This window comes from Macaca fascicularis, chromosome 1 (assembly GCF_037993035.2).
Source record: "Macaca fascicularis isolate 582-1 chromosome 1, T2T-MFA8v1.1".
Classification (NCBI taxonomy): domain Eukaryota; kingdom Metazoa; phylum Chordata; class Mammalia; order Primates; family Cercopithecidae; genus Macaca; species Macaca fascicularis.
The window spans coordinates 29,437,300-29,449,294 of record NC_088375.1 but is presented as its reverse complement, the minus strand read 5'-3'; the positions used below and the strand labels follow the sequence as shown (position 1 = coordinate 29,449,294).

At 40.6% G+C, this 11,995-nt stretch overlaps 1 pseudogene; it reads left to right on the top strand.

The window, feature by feature from the left end:
- The first annotated feature begins 10,335 nt into the window (after positions 1 to 10,335).
- LOC123574121 (large ribosomal subunit protein P1 pseudogene) lies at positions 10,336 to 10,839 on the top strand (annotated as a pseudogene).
- Positions 10,840 to 11,995: the final 1,156 nt, after the last annotated feature.

The window sequence follows — 11,995 nt, the reverse complement described above, 5'->3', positions numbered from 1 at the left end:
CACACCCAGCCTTAGAAAATTTTTGAGTAGTAAAAATATCTCTGGAAAAATATTTAAACTCTCTAAGAAGAGCATATAATCAAATATGTGAATTTAGGAATTCATGTTTTTAAAAAATCGGTCACATTACTGCAGAGTCACATCTCATATATTTCACACAGTGGCCAGCTCAATAAATATTTATGAAGCAGAACCAAACCAAATTTTTAAGCATTTTTCATGTCCATTGCATCACTGGGAAAGTAATATTGTTACTCCATATACAATTTATGACCTATTCAGGTCCTTCAGTTCTTTCTCCAAAGGTTTTCTCTTGGATGTATTTGAGATCTTACTGAAAATCAGCCTATCTGCAGGTGTCTTTTGAGTTCCATTAAGCTCAGTGAACATCCAATGCAGACACACAGACTTTCAATACTGTTGCCATTATGGTTGACACTTACGTCTCTCAGGGCTACTCTCCTTCAGAAGGCAAAGACTCCGAACTTTATTGCCATATTCTTCATCAGCTACCATCAGGAAGTAACATAACTCTGGTCTCCTATCCCAATTACTTCTGTCCATTTGACATTCGACAGATGGAAACTCACCAGTAGTCTCATTGAAGCATGGATAAATCAGCACACATGCAGGGTAGAAAATTCCAGTAGGCAATTTAAGGTGTTAAGAAAAAAGGGTTAGGGATAACTCTCTCCAGCACATAAGTCTGATTAAGCAGCCAGTTTGTGCGTTTTTCTATCAAGTAGGTATAGCTATGTTCTCTTGTAAGCATAATCCATATATACTGATGGAAAACAAGAACCACACAGGGTGCCTTTAAAGGGAACATCTCTAGTGCTTTTTAAATCTCTTTTTTTTAAAAAAATGAAACCCTCTCTATATATCAATCTATATCTCTATCTCTATATCTATATATTAGGCAAACTGTAAATGCCCATTTAAGATTATGTTTATGAAGTTTTCAATGACACAGAAATGAAATAAGTAAAATAGTAAATGAGAAAAGAGTACAAAATTGTATATAAAGTATTATCATAGCTATATAAAAAAACTATGTCTAGAAAAAAAAACCTAGAAATAAATGTACCAAGAAGTTCAATGTTATTCTCTATCAGATAATATGGAAAAAGATTTATTGTGCTTTTCCTTTTATTTCCCAACTTTCTACCACAAGTATGTATTATTTCTATAACTTAAAAAAATAAAATAAATGTCATTTGATTGAATCAAATTGGTTTATATACACGCCAGCTTATCAGCAACAAAAATGTTATGTAGTATAAGGTTAAAATAACTTTGCAAATAGAAACAGAGGAATCCACAAACTCGCCTGTCCCTAAACCTTTGCCACTAACTAGTAGCTAATAACTGTCTGAAGATAACCAAGATTTAGCCAGGCAGTGGCTCAGGCCTAAAATCTCAGCACTTTGGGAGGCCAAGGTGGGCGGATCACTTGACATCAGGAATTCAAGACCAGCCTGGCCAACATGGTGAAACCCCATCTTTACTAAAAACACAAAAATTAGCCAGGTCTGGTGACACGTGACTGTAGTCCCAGCTACTCAGGAGGCTGAGGCACAAGAATCTCTTGAACCCAGGAGCTGGAGGCTGCAGTGAGCCAAGATCATACCACAGCACTCCAGCCTGGGTAACAGACCGAGACGTCATCACAAAAAAAAAAAAAAAAAAAAGATATCCAAGATGTTTTAACTGGAAACATTTCTTTCTGACTTGAAGAGCAGAATGCCACACACCCAGGCTACCATGGTCACATGGACTTTTGTTAGTCAAGAATGCATTCAATATACTAAACTGCAGATTCTCCATAAATGTATAGTTCATAAAGGGAGTAGGTACAATGTCATAATCTATGGCACAATAAGCAAGGCACAAAATATTACAAAATTGTATGAACCCATCTATAGGACATTCCAGAGAAAGCAGAACTAATCTATAATGACAAAAAGCAGCTGGGTTGAGGGTAGGGACAGGGGATTGACTGTAAGGAGGCATGTGGAAACTATCTTGTCTGTGGTACTGACTATATGGTTGGATATGTTTGTCCAAACTCATCAAACGGTACATTGTTTTAAATGGTGTATTTTATTTTATGTAAATTACACTTTAATAAAACAACCTTTGGGATTTATGATATATTCTCATATGGCATGTAATGATAATACAGAGTATGACAGTCTCACTCTGGGGCAATCTTGGTAATAGGCAGCCATAATCAGGCTATGTTTTGAGAGTTCAAAACAAAAATATTCCCACCCACTCCAAGAAGCTTCCAGTGTCTCCACGATTCTACCAATGTAGAGTCATTCTTATGGAATCTCTGAGTATTTTGTTGATGGGAAAACATCACTTGAAGAAGAGGAGAGTAAGACTTCAAGCCTAGCCAGGAACAGCAGCTAATGCTTGTAATCCCAGCACCTTGGGAGGCCAAGATGCGTGGATCACTTGAGTCTAGGAATTCAAGACCACCCTAGCCAACATGGCAAAATCCCCTCTCTACAAAAAAATACAAAAATTAACCAAGGGTGGTGGCACATACCTGTAGTTCCAGCTACCTTGAGGGGCTGAGGCTAGAGGATCTCTTGAGGCCAGGAAGTCAAGGCTGTAGTGAGCTGATCACGCCACTGCACTCCAGTTTGGAAGACAGAGCGAGAGTCTGCCTTGGAAAAAAACAAAAAACAATAAAACAACCTCAAACCACTATCAACTATCTCTTACAAAAAATTGCTTTCCAGGCCGACCATGGTGGTTCATGCCTGTAATCCCAGCACTTTGGGAGGCCGAGGCGGGCGGATCACTTGAGGCCAGGAGTTTTGAGACCAGCCTGGAGCCTGGCAAACATGGTGAAACCCCACCTCTACTAAAAATACAAAAATTAGCTGGACATGGTAGCAGGCACCCGGTTAATTTTAATCCCAGCTACTTGGGAGGCTGAGACATGAGAATTGCTTGAACCTGAAAGGCAGAGGTTGCAGTGAGCCAAGATCATGTCACTGCACTCCAGTCAGGCAACAGAGTGAGACTCCATCTCAAAAAAAAAAAAGAAAAAAGAAAAGAACTTTCCAGCAGTATCAGCTATGGAAGGAAGGTCTAGGAGTGGGGCAAAGAGACAAGAATGGAGAGGGTCTGAGAGATACCCCAGAGAGTGTTCTAAGACAAATTTTGCCTATTTCACATAGTCGCCTGTCTTTCATTTTACAGGAGAAATATAAACCTTAGAAAAGCTCATCCCCTAAGTATGCATGTGAAGCCCAGTTGAATCCCACTTTCCTCCCTCCTAGAAGTTTTGTCCAAGATGGTGGTGATGAGCAACATCCCCGGCTCCTGAATACTTCTTTCCATCCACCAACTATTTTCACATCAGTTATTTCATTAGATCAACTCAACTACCTTTGAAGTAATAACTAATGGGTAGGTAGCAGTAGCATTCCTATTCTATAGTTAAGAAAACCGAGAGAAATCGGAGCCATTAGTGGACTTAACCAATGCCCCACAGGTAAGAGCTACCAGAAATGCTCCCTGATGTGCTTCAATAGACCATACTTGGATTGTCCTCACAAAACCTTGAACACGGTAACACATAACTGTCAACCTTTGCCAACCTAATATGGAGATTGGAAAATGCATGGTAAATTATTGCCCTGAACATGCTTATGAACAAAAGCAGGTTTTATCTTTATATAAATTATTTCAATTTCCATGGTTTAGAATCAGCAGACTGGGATTCAAATTCCTACTGGCTGTAAGATTCACCATCCTAGGCCTTAATTTCTTCAGTAAAATGAGCATATTAATGTCTGTTCTTATTCATAGAACTTTTGTGAAATCAAATAAATGATGAACACTAAAATATTCTGTGAATTGCTTGGCACTGAATGACTATTAGATGTTTTACTTATAACTAAATAGAGATTGTAAATACATTTTGTTAATTACCAAAAGGTGTTTTCTAGATTAATTGTAATTTTAAAATGAATTATGTGATAAAGATCTAGGTAATAAAAATATTTTCGGAGAACTTACTACTCATGTGTATCATCAATTTTAGGATTCCTTTCATCTGTTAAATTAGGATTGTGGAATATTTTGCTCTCAGAAAGAGCCCAGAAATAACCAGAGTGTGCCACTGAAAATAACAATTCAGCAGAAATCAAACATGATACAGTAATGGAAAGCAAGATAAGTTTTCACAAATATGTGATGACATCCAGGAAGCAGTAAGCTAAGAAGAGGCAAAAATGGGCTAAGATTGGCTTTGATGGAGAAAATACAATTAAGCTTAATTCCTTTTTAACTTTTGTTGTTCTTCTTGTACTGCTGAAAAGGGCTTAAAATAGAATCACAGTAGCCACTGACAAGTCTAATTTCCGGATTCGCTAGCAAAACTGTGCAAAGGAACCCAATATTTCTGCAGCCAAGGATCCCCCAAAATGCCCCCTTCCTGCAGAGGTCTCTTTAGACTTTTAGACTAAGACTAATAATCCTTTAGACTTTTGTTAGTGTCTGTCTCAGCAGAGCTCCTATCCTGTGTCCTCAGCCTGCTGACCTTCCTCCTGGCTATCTTTCTCATTTGCCTTTGAAAAGTATTTGCAGATCTGAAAATTAGTCCTTTATCAAGTCTGTCAAAGAGCAATTCATTGTGAGAAGTCAATATCCCAAAGCCCCATAGCTGAACCTGGAAAAAAGTCAAACTACAGACCCTAGATTTTATCACTGCACTAGTCATGCACTAATCACTCTGATAAAAGACTCCATGCTTCCCTGATGACCCTCAAAATCTCCTCATTCTCAAGTAGAAAGAGAAAATTTTCTTTTCTCTTTTTCTTCTGTCACAACATAACTTGATTTTAGGAGTGTAAATGTTGGCAGATACATGCTGAGAAAACAGAAAGAGAAAATTCAAATAAATAGTAATAGGCAGGCTTGAAGCCATCTTCCTCTTACACAATTTTATTTTTTAAAATTGGTGAAAGTTGCCAGAAAACAGGTTATTGCTGAAGAAATATGTTCTGAAAAACAAAAATTGAACTGAGAAAACTGAGCTCCAATTCCAGTGGATATGGTATCTCTGATTCCATTAGGACATGCGCTACTTACTCCCTGCTACAGAATGAGAATTTGTCACACACGCACACACACACACGAGCACTGAGAGTCCCCTGCAAGCCATTGACATCAGCAAAATGACATCTCCACCAAGGAGGCCATGACAGGAGCCAGAAAACAATTATGCTTCCTGTGAGTATGCACAAGTTTCAGAAGAGTCATTTATCATCTCTCCCAGTAGAAATTCATTTTCTTTCTTGTTTCTTTCCTTTTTAAAACTAATCTTCATTGATAGCTGGTTAGAGAAGTGTTTGGCTGGAGTGTTGGTGATGACCCTCCATCCACTGACACAATTTATCTCACAATCCAAAGGGGCTAACACTACAGTGAGACAGGACAGTTTTCCAGTGCCAAGTCTTCTGCAGTTGAAATGGGCCTGTCAAATATTTTTCTTTCCTACTCCAAAAGTACCCCAGTACCTCCATCCAAACAGAGGGAGAAAATCAGAGTCCTCTTTCAGGGCAGTTGGCTAGAGAGTAGGCTGAGGGCTATCTCTAATTCTGCGGTATTCATTGACTGAGGGCCTCTTTATTATCTGCTTTCCCTTTCTGTCCCAGGAGCTGGTTCCGTTTTAGAGAGGAGAGAACTGGGACACACTACTTGCCACAGGCAGAGACCCGGTTTGTGGAAAACAATAATAGAAGAAAGTGAGGGAAAGAATTTTCTCACACCATCATTAATAATCAGTATCTTACATATGACAATGTCATTATTTTCATCAGGCTCCACCGAGGGTCTGTCATAAGGGTATGTCTCTTCTTTCTCCAGTCCCCAACTCTTGAAACCCTTCCTTGTGCACTCTGCACCCTACAGTCCATTAGCAGTAAAACCTCTATACCCTCAACTTTTCTGCAAACTCAGTAACAGAAATCTGGTTCTCCCCTGAGAATTCCGTTTCTACTGGAGTAGTCTCAAGTGGTCACTTCCATCTCTCTCATGCCTCCTAAACTCCTAGGCTTAAACACAGGGAAGGAATACTTCATGTTCCACATTGCTGCTTTTATACCATTCTCTCTCCCTTTCTCTAGAGTTTTCCAGCTTTGAATCTGTATAAGCAGTCTATCATCACTTCCTTTTTTTTTTTTTTTTTTTCTGTAGACATCTATCAACCTCTTGGTCATTCCTCCTCATGTGTCCAAGATTTTAGCTCATGACTCACTGCCACTTTCTAACAATATGCCTGTTTTTCATTCTTGGTAATTTCAATTCCATACTGATGTTACTTTCAACACTGCCCTCATTGCTCTTTGATCTTCTCCAGTGACTTTATTCTTTACTCTACCTCTACCAATCTTCCAAGGGTCAATCCCTAGTCCTTATTTCCAAAATCTACAACCACCCATCACAGCAAATTTGAACACTCCACTCAGACCTCCATCTACTCTCTTTCCAGTTCACTCCCTATTTTGCCCATCTGCAATAATCCTTCAGCCCCTCTATGGAATACAATCCATTAATTGTACCATCTGCTCGCTGTCCCTCCCGACTTCATGTCCTCACTTCCGTGATTCTGTTTAAATGCCATACTCTATCATTATGAAAACTCTCTTACATACACCCTCCACCCTCTTGCTTCTCTCTCTTATTATACTTGCTTAGAAAACTTTAGGCCTGGGAAAATACAACTCTTCTCCCACTGTGTGCTGGCACCCATGTAGCTGAACAAGGCTATAGAAAAATGCACTACCATGCTAATATGATTTGGCTCTGTGTCCCCACCCAAATCTCACCTCAAATTGTAATCCCCATAATCCCCAGGTGTCGAGGGTGGGACCAGGTGGAAGTAATTGTATCATTGGGGTTGTTTTCCCCATGCTGTTCTTATGATAGGGAGTCAGTCTCACAAGATCTGATGGTTTTATACATGTCTGACATTTCCCCTGCTTGCACTCATTCTCTCCTGCTGCCCCATAAAGAGGTGCCTTCTGCTATGATTGTAAGTTTCCAGAGGGCTCTCTAGCAATGTGGAACTATGAGTTAATTAAACCTCTTTTCTTTATAAATTACCCAGTCTCCAGTATTTCTTCATAGTAGCATGAGAACAGACTAATATAGTAAATTGGTACTGGGTACAGTGGGGTGCTGCTGTAAAGATACCCAAAAATGTTGAAGTGACTTTGGAACTGGATAACAGACAGAGGTTCAGACAGTATGGAGGGCTCAGAAGACGACAGGAAGATATAGGAAATTCTGGAACTTCCTAGAGACTTGGAGGGCTCAGAAGACGGGAATATATGGGAAAGTTTGGAACTTCCTAGAGACTTGTGGAATGGTTTTGACCGAAATGCTGATAGTGATATAGACAATGAAGTCCAGGCTGAGGTGGTCTCAGATGGAGATAAGGAACCTTTTGGGAACCAGAGTAAAGGTGACTCTTGCTATGCTTTAGCAAAGAGACTGGTGGCCCCCTAGAGATCTGTGAAACTTTGAACTTGAGAGACATTATTTAGGGTATCTGACAGAAGACATTTCTAGGTGAAAGCATTCAAGAGGAAGCAGAACATATAAGTTTGAAAAATTTTGCACCCTGATGATGAGATAGAAAAGAAAAACCAATTTTCTGGGAGAGAAATTCAAGTCTGCTACAGAAATTTGCATAAGTGACGAGGAGCCAAAATGTTAATCACCAAGACAATGGGGAAAATGTCTTCAGGACATGTCAGAGACCTTTGTGGCAGCCCCTCCCATCACAGACTGGGAGGTCTAGGAGGGAAAAAATGGTTTTGTGGGCCAGGCCCAGGGACCCCCTGCTCTGTGCAGCTTCAGGACACGGTGCCCAGTGTTCCAATTGCTTCAGCTCCAGTCATGGCTGAGGGGCCTAGGTACAGCTCAGGCCATTGCCTCATTCAGAGGTGCCTCATTACCACCAAACCCCAAGCCTCTGTGGCTTCTATGTGGTGTTGAGCTTGTGGATGCACAGAAATCAAGAATTGAGGTTTGAGAACCTCCACCTAGATTTCAGAGGACATATGGAAATGCCTGGATGTCCGGGCAGAATTTTGCTGCAGGGGTGTAGCCCTCATGTAGAACCTCTGCTAGGGCAGTGCAGAAGGGAAATGAGGGGTGGGAACCCCCACACAGAGTCCCCACTGGGGCACTGCCTAGTGAAGCTGTGAGAAGAGGGTCACCATCCTCCAGACACCGGAATGGTAGATCAACCAATAACTTGCACTATGGGCCTGGAAAAGCTGCAGACACTCAACACTAGACCTTGAAAGCAACCTGGAGGGAGGCTGTACCCTGAAAAGCCACAGAGGCAGACCTGCCCAAGGCCATGGGAGCCCACCTCTTGCATCCTGGATGTGAGACATGGAGTCAAAGTAGATCATTTTGAAACTTCAAGGTTTAATGACTGCCCTATTGGATTTTGGAAACACATGGGGCCTACAGACCCTTTGTTTTGGCCAATTTTTCCCATTTGGAATGGGTGTATTTACCCAATGCCTGTACCCTCATTTTACCTAGGAAATAACTAACTTGCTTTTGATTTTACGGGCTCATAAATGGAAGGGACTTGCCTTGTCTCAGATGAGACTTTGGACTTGGACTTTTGGGTTAATACTGGAATGAGTTAAGACTATGGGGGATGGTTGGAAAGGCATGATTGTGTTTTGAAATGTGAGAACATGAGATGTGGGAGGGGCCAGGGGCAGAGTAATATGATTTGGCTCCGTTCCTCACCCAAATTTCACCTTGTATTGTAATCCCCATAATCCCCATGTGTCAAGGGTGGGACAAGTTGGAGGTAATTGGATCATGGGGGCAGTTCTCCATGCTGTTCTCATGATAGTAAGTCTCATGAGATCTGATGGTTTTATAAGCATATGGAATTTCCCCTGCTTGCACTCATTCTCTCTCCTATCACCCTGTAAAGAGGTGCCTTCCACCATATTGTAAGTTCCCTGAGGCCTCCCCAGCCATGTGGAGCTGTAAGTCAATTAAACCTCTCTTCTTTAAAAATTACCCAGTCTTGGGTATTTCTTCATAGCAGTGTAAGAATGGACTAATATACAGGTTGACAGGAATCATTTTTTGTTAATGACTTTGAATCTCAAATGAACCCAGTAATACTACTGCCTTTCCATGGTTCATTCACTTTCTTACTCTTCTAGATGACAATTTCATACTTTTCTCTTCTCTCCTGAGACCTCCCATGCTTCTTCCCACATCCTTATTCTCAAATGGCAAATCGTATCCTATTTCACTGAGAAAATAGAAACAATCAAAAGAGAAATTCTGTTATTATCTCAATACAAACTCACCAGCTTCTGCACCATATACTCTTCCTTTCCTAGTGCTTCTGTAGATGGACCATCCAAATCTCTGCCTATGACTGTCTGCATATATGCACTAGATTCTACTTTCATTATTTGATTACAGATATTCTCTCTTGTTTACCGCATCATTACTTTTTTTTCCTCTCTGTTGGATCATTCCAACAGCATTCAAACATGCTATTTTCCAGTCAGCATTCAATCTGTCATTTTTCTGACCTATTCTAATTAATGAAAACTCTACCTTTTGAGTTTCTCAAGCAAAAAGCATGGTCATTCCTGACCTCTCTTTTTCTCACACCACATATCCAGTTCATCAAGAAATCCCACTGACTCTACCTTCAAAAACTGGTTACTTCTCACCATTTCTTCTATTATGCCCTGGTCTAAGCAAGCATTTAGTGTCTAGATGATTACCATGGCTTCCTAGCTGACCTCCCTACTTCTATCTTTACCCTCCTACTATTCTCAGTGCAGCAGCCAAAGTAATCCTTGTCTTGTCACCCCCCTACTCAAAGCTCTCCAATGTCTGCCCATCTGACTCAGACCAAAAGCCTAAGTAAGTCCTTACAAAGACCTAAAGAGCCTTTGCTATTTGTCCCCTACTCTCCTGTTCCCACTTTGACTTTGTCTCCACCTCTGCCCTTCACTCACTTTGCTATAGCCATAGTGACTTTCTTGTTTCTTGAAAATACCCAATACATCTCTTCATGAGGGTTTTCTCACGTGCTCTTCCCTCTGCTTGAAACACTCTTGTTCCAGTAGTCATGAAGCTCATCCTCTCCCCTCCTTTTAAAGTCTTTTCTCAAATGTTACTTTCTCAGGAACATCTTATTTGACACTGTTCTTGAAATTGTCCTTTTCTCTGCTGCCACCAAGGTTCTGCACCCTTCCCAGGAAGCTAAGGCTGCATGGAGGTGAGGGGCTTGCCCACACTATGGCCTTAATCTCCCAGCTTGCCTGCATCTATTCGGCCTTCATTCTACATGAGAATTAAGTGACCATCAGGGAGGATAAGATCAATGCCCTCATTAAAGCAGCTAATGTAAACGTTAAAGCTTTTCAGCCTGGCTTGTTTGCAAAGGCCCTGGTCAATGTCTGCATCAGGAGCCTCATCTGCAATGAAGGGGCTGGTGGACCTGCTCCAGCAGCTGGTGCTGCACCAGCAGGAGGTCCTGCCCTCTCCACCACCACTGCCTTAACCACAGAGAAAAAAGCGGAAGCAAATAAAGAATCTGAGGAGTCTGTTGAGGACAAGAGCTTTGGTCTTTTATGACATGTTCAATAAAAAGCTGAATTCCGTTGGCTATAGTGGCTCAAACCTGTAGTCCCAGCTACTCTGGAGGCTTGGGCAGTACCATCTCTTGAGCCCAGGAGTTTGAGGCTGCAGTGAACAAAGACTGTGCCACTGCACTCCAACCTGGGTGACAGAGCAAGTCTCAAAAAAACAAAACAATACAAAAATAGAAAAAGAAAATGAACTCAGAAAAAGGGTTTTAATTATACTCTATCAGACACACTTTCTATTCTCCCTGTTTTGTTTTTCTTCATGGCTCTTATCATCTTCTAATATCCCATATAATTAACTGTTTTATTGGTTGTTATTGTATTTTTCCTGTTTGACACACAGACTCCTGAAAGTAAACTCCACGAAGTAAGACTTTTTGTTTGTTTGGTTGGTCAGTTGGTTTACAGCTATATACCCAGCACCTAGTAGAATGCCTGCCACATTGTAGATGCTTACATATTTGCTAAAGGAATGATTTTAACATCTTAACTAGGTGTTCTATATTATTTTGTACCTATTCAGGTGTACAAGTCTGGCAGTATTGTAAGCTTCTTGATGGCCAGAATCATGACACTTACTTTGCTGACTTCCCTCCACAGCACAAATTATAAAGATCAGCTTCCACTTTAAATGCCTACTGAATTGAACTGCACAATAAATATCCTGATCAGCATTCAGCTGAGTCCTTCACAAATTCCTAAGAGAAATAATAAAATGGTTGTTGTTTCAAGACATTTTTAAAAACATTTTAAAACTTTTAGTTTTGGCGGGGGTACATGTGCAAGTTTGTTATGTGGGTATATTGCATGATGCTGTGGTTTGGGCTTCTAATGATCTCATAGCCCAGGTAGTTGACACAGTACCCAATAGGTAGATTTTCAACCCTTTCTGCCCTCCCTACCTCTCTCCTTTTGGAATCCCCAGAAAACAATAAGTTTCAGAGTCATCTATTACACAATAGAAGCCTAGTGAGACAATTTTGTAGCATTGCTTTTAGAAATTATGGGTAATTCCCATATTATCAAGTTAGCTGTTCCATGTTAAGTTTTCTCCCTATCTAGTAATTTACGTACCAACAAAATGATTTAACTCACTGCATATCTTTATCGGTTAAGTAGGCCATTTATGCAGCAAATGTAATAGATCACAAAATGTACAAGAGTCCAACAACAATATAAAAGTATTTTTTGCTTGCATAACAGTACAGGGAAAGTAGATAGGGTGAGGAGGTCTTCCTCCATGAAGTCAAGTCTAATAGAACCTCTGTTTTCTTCAACACGTAGCTTCCAAAGTCACCCTAGAAGTTTTC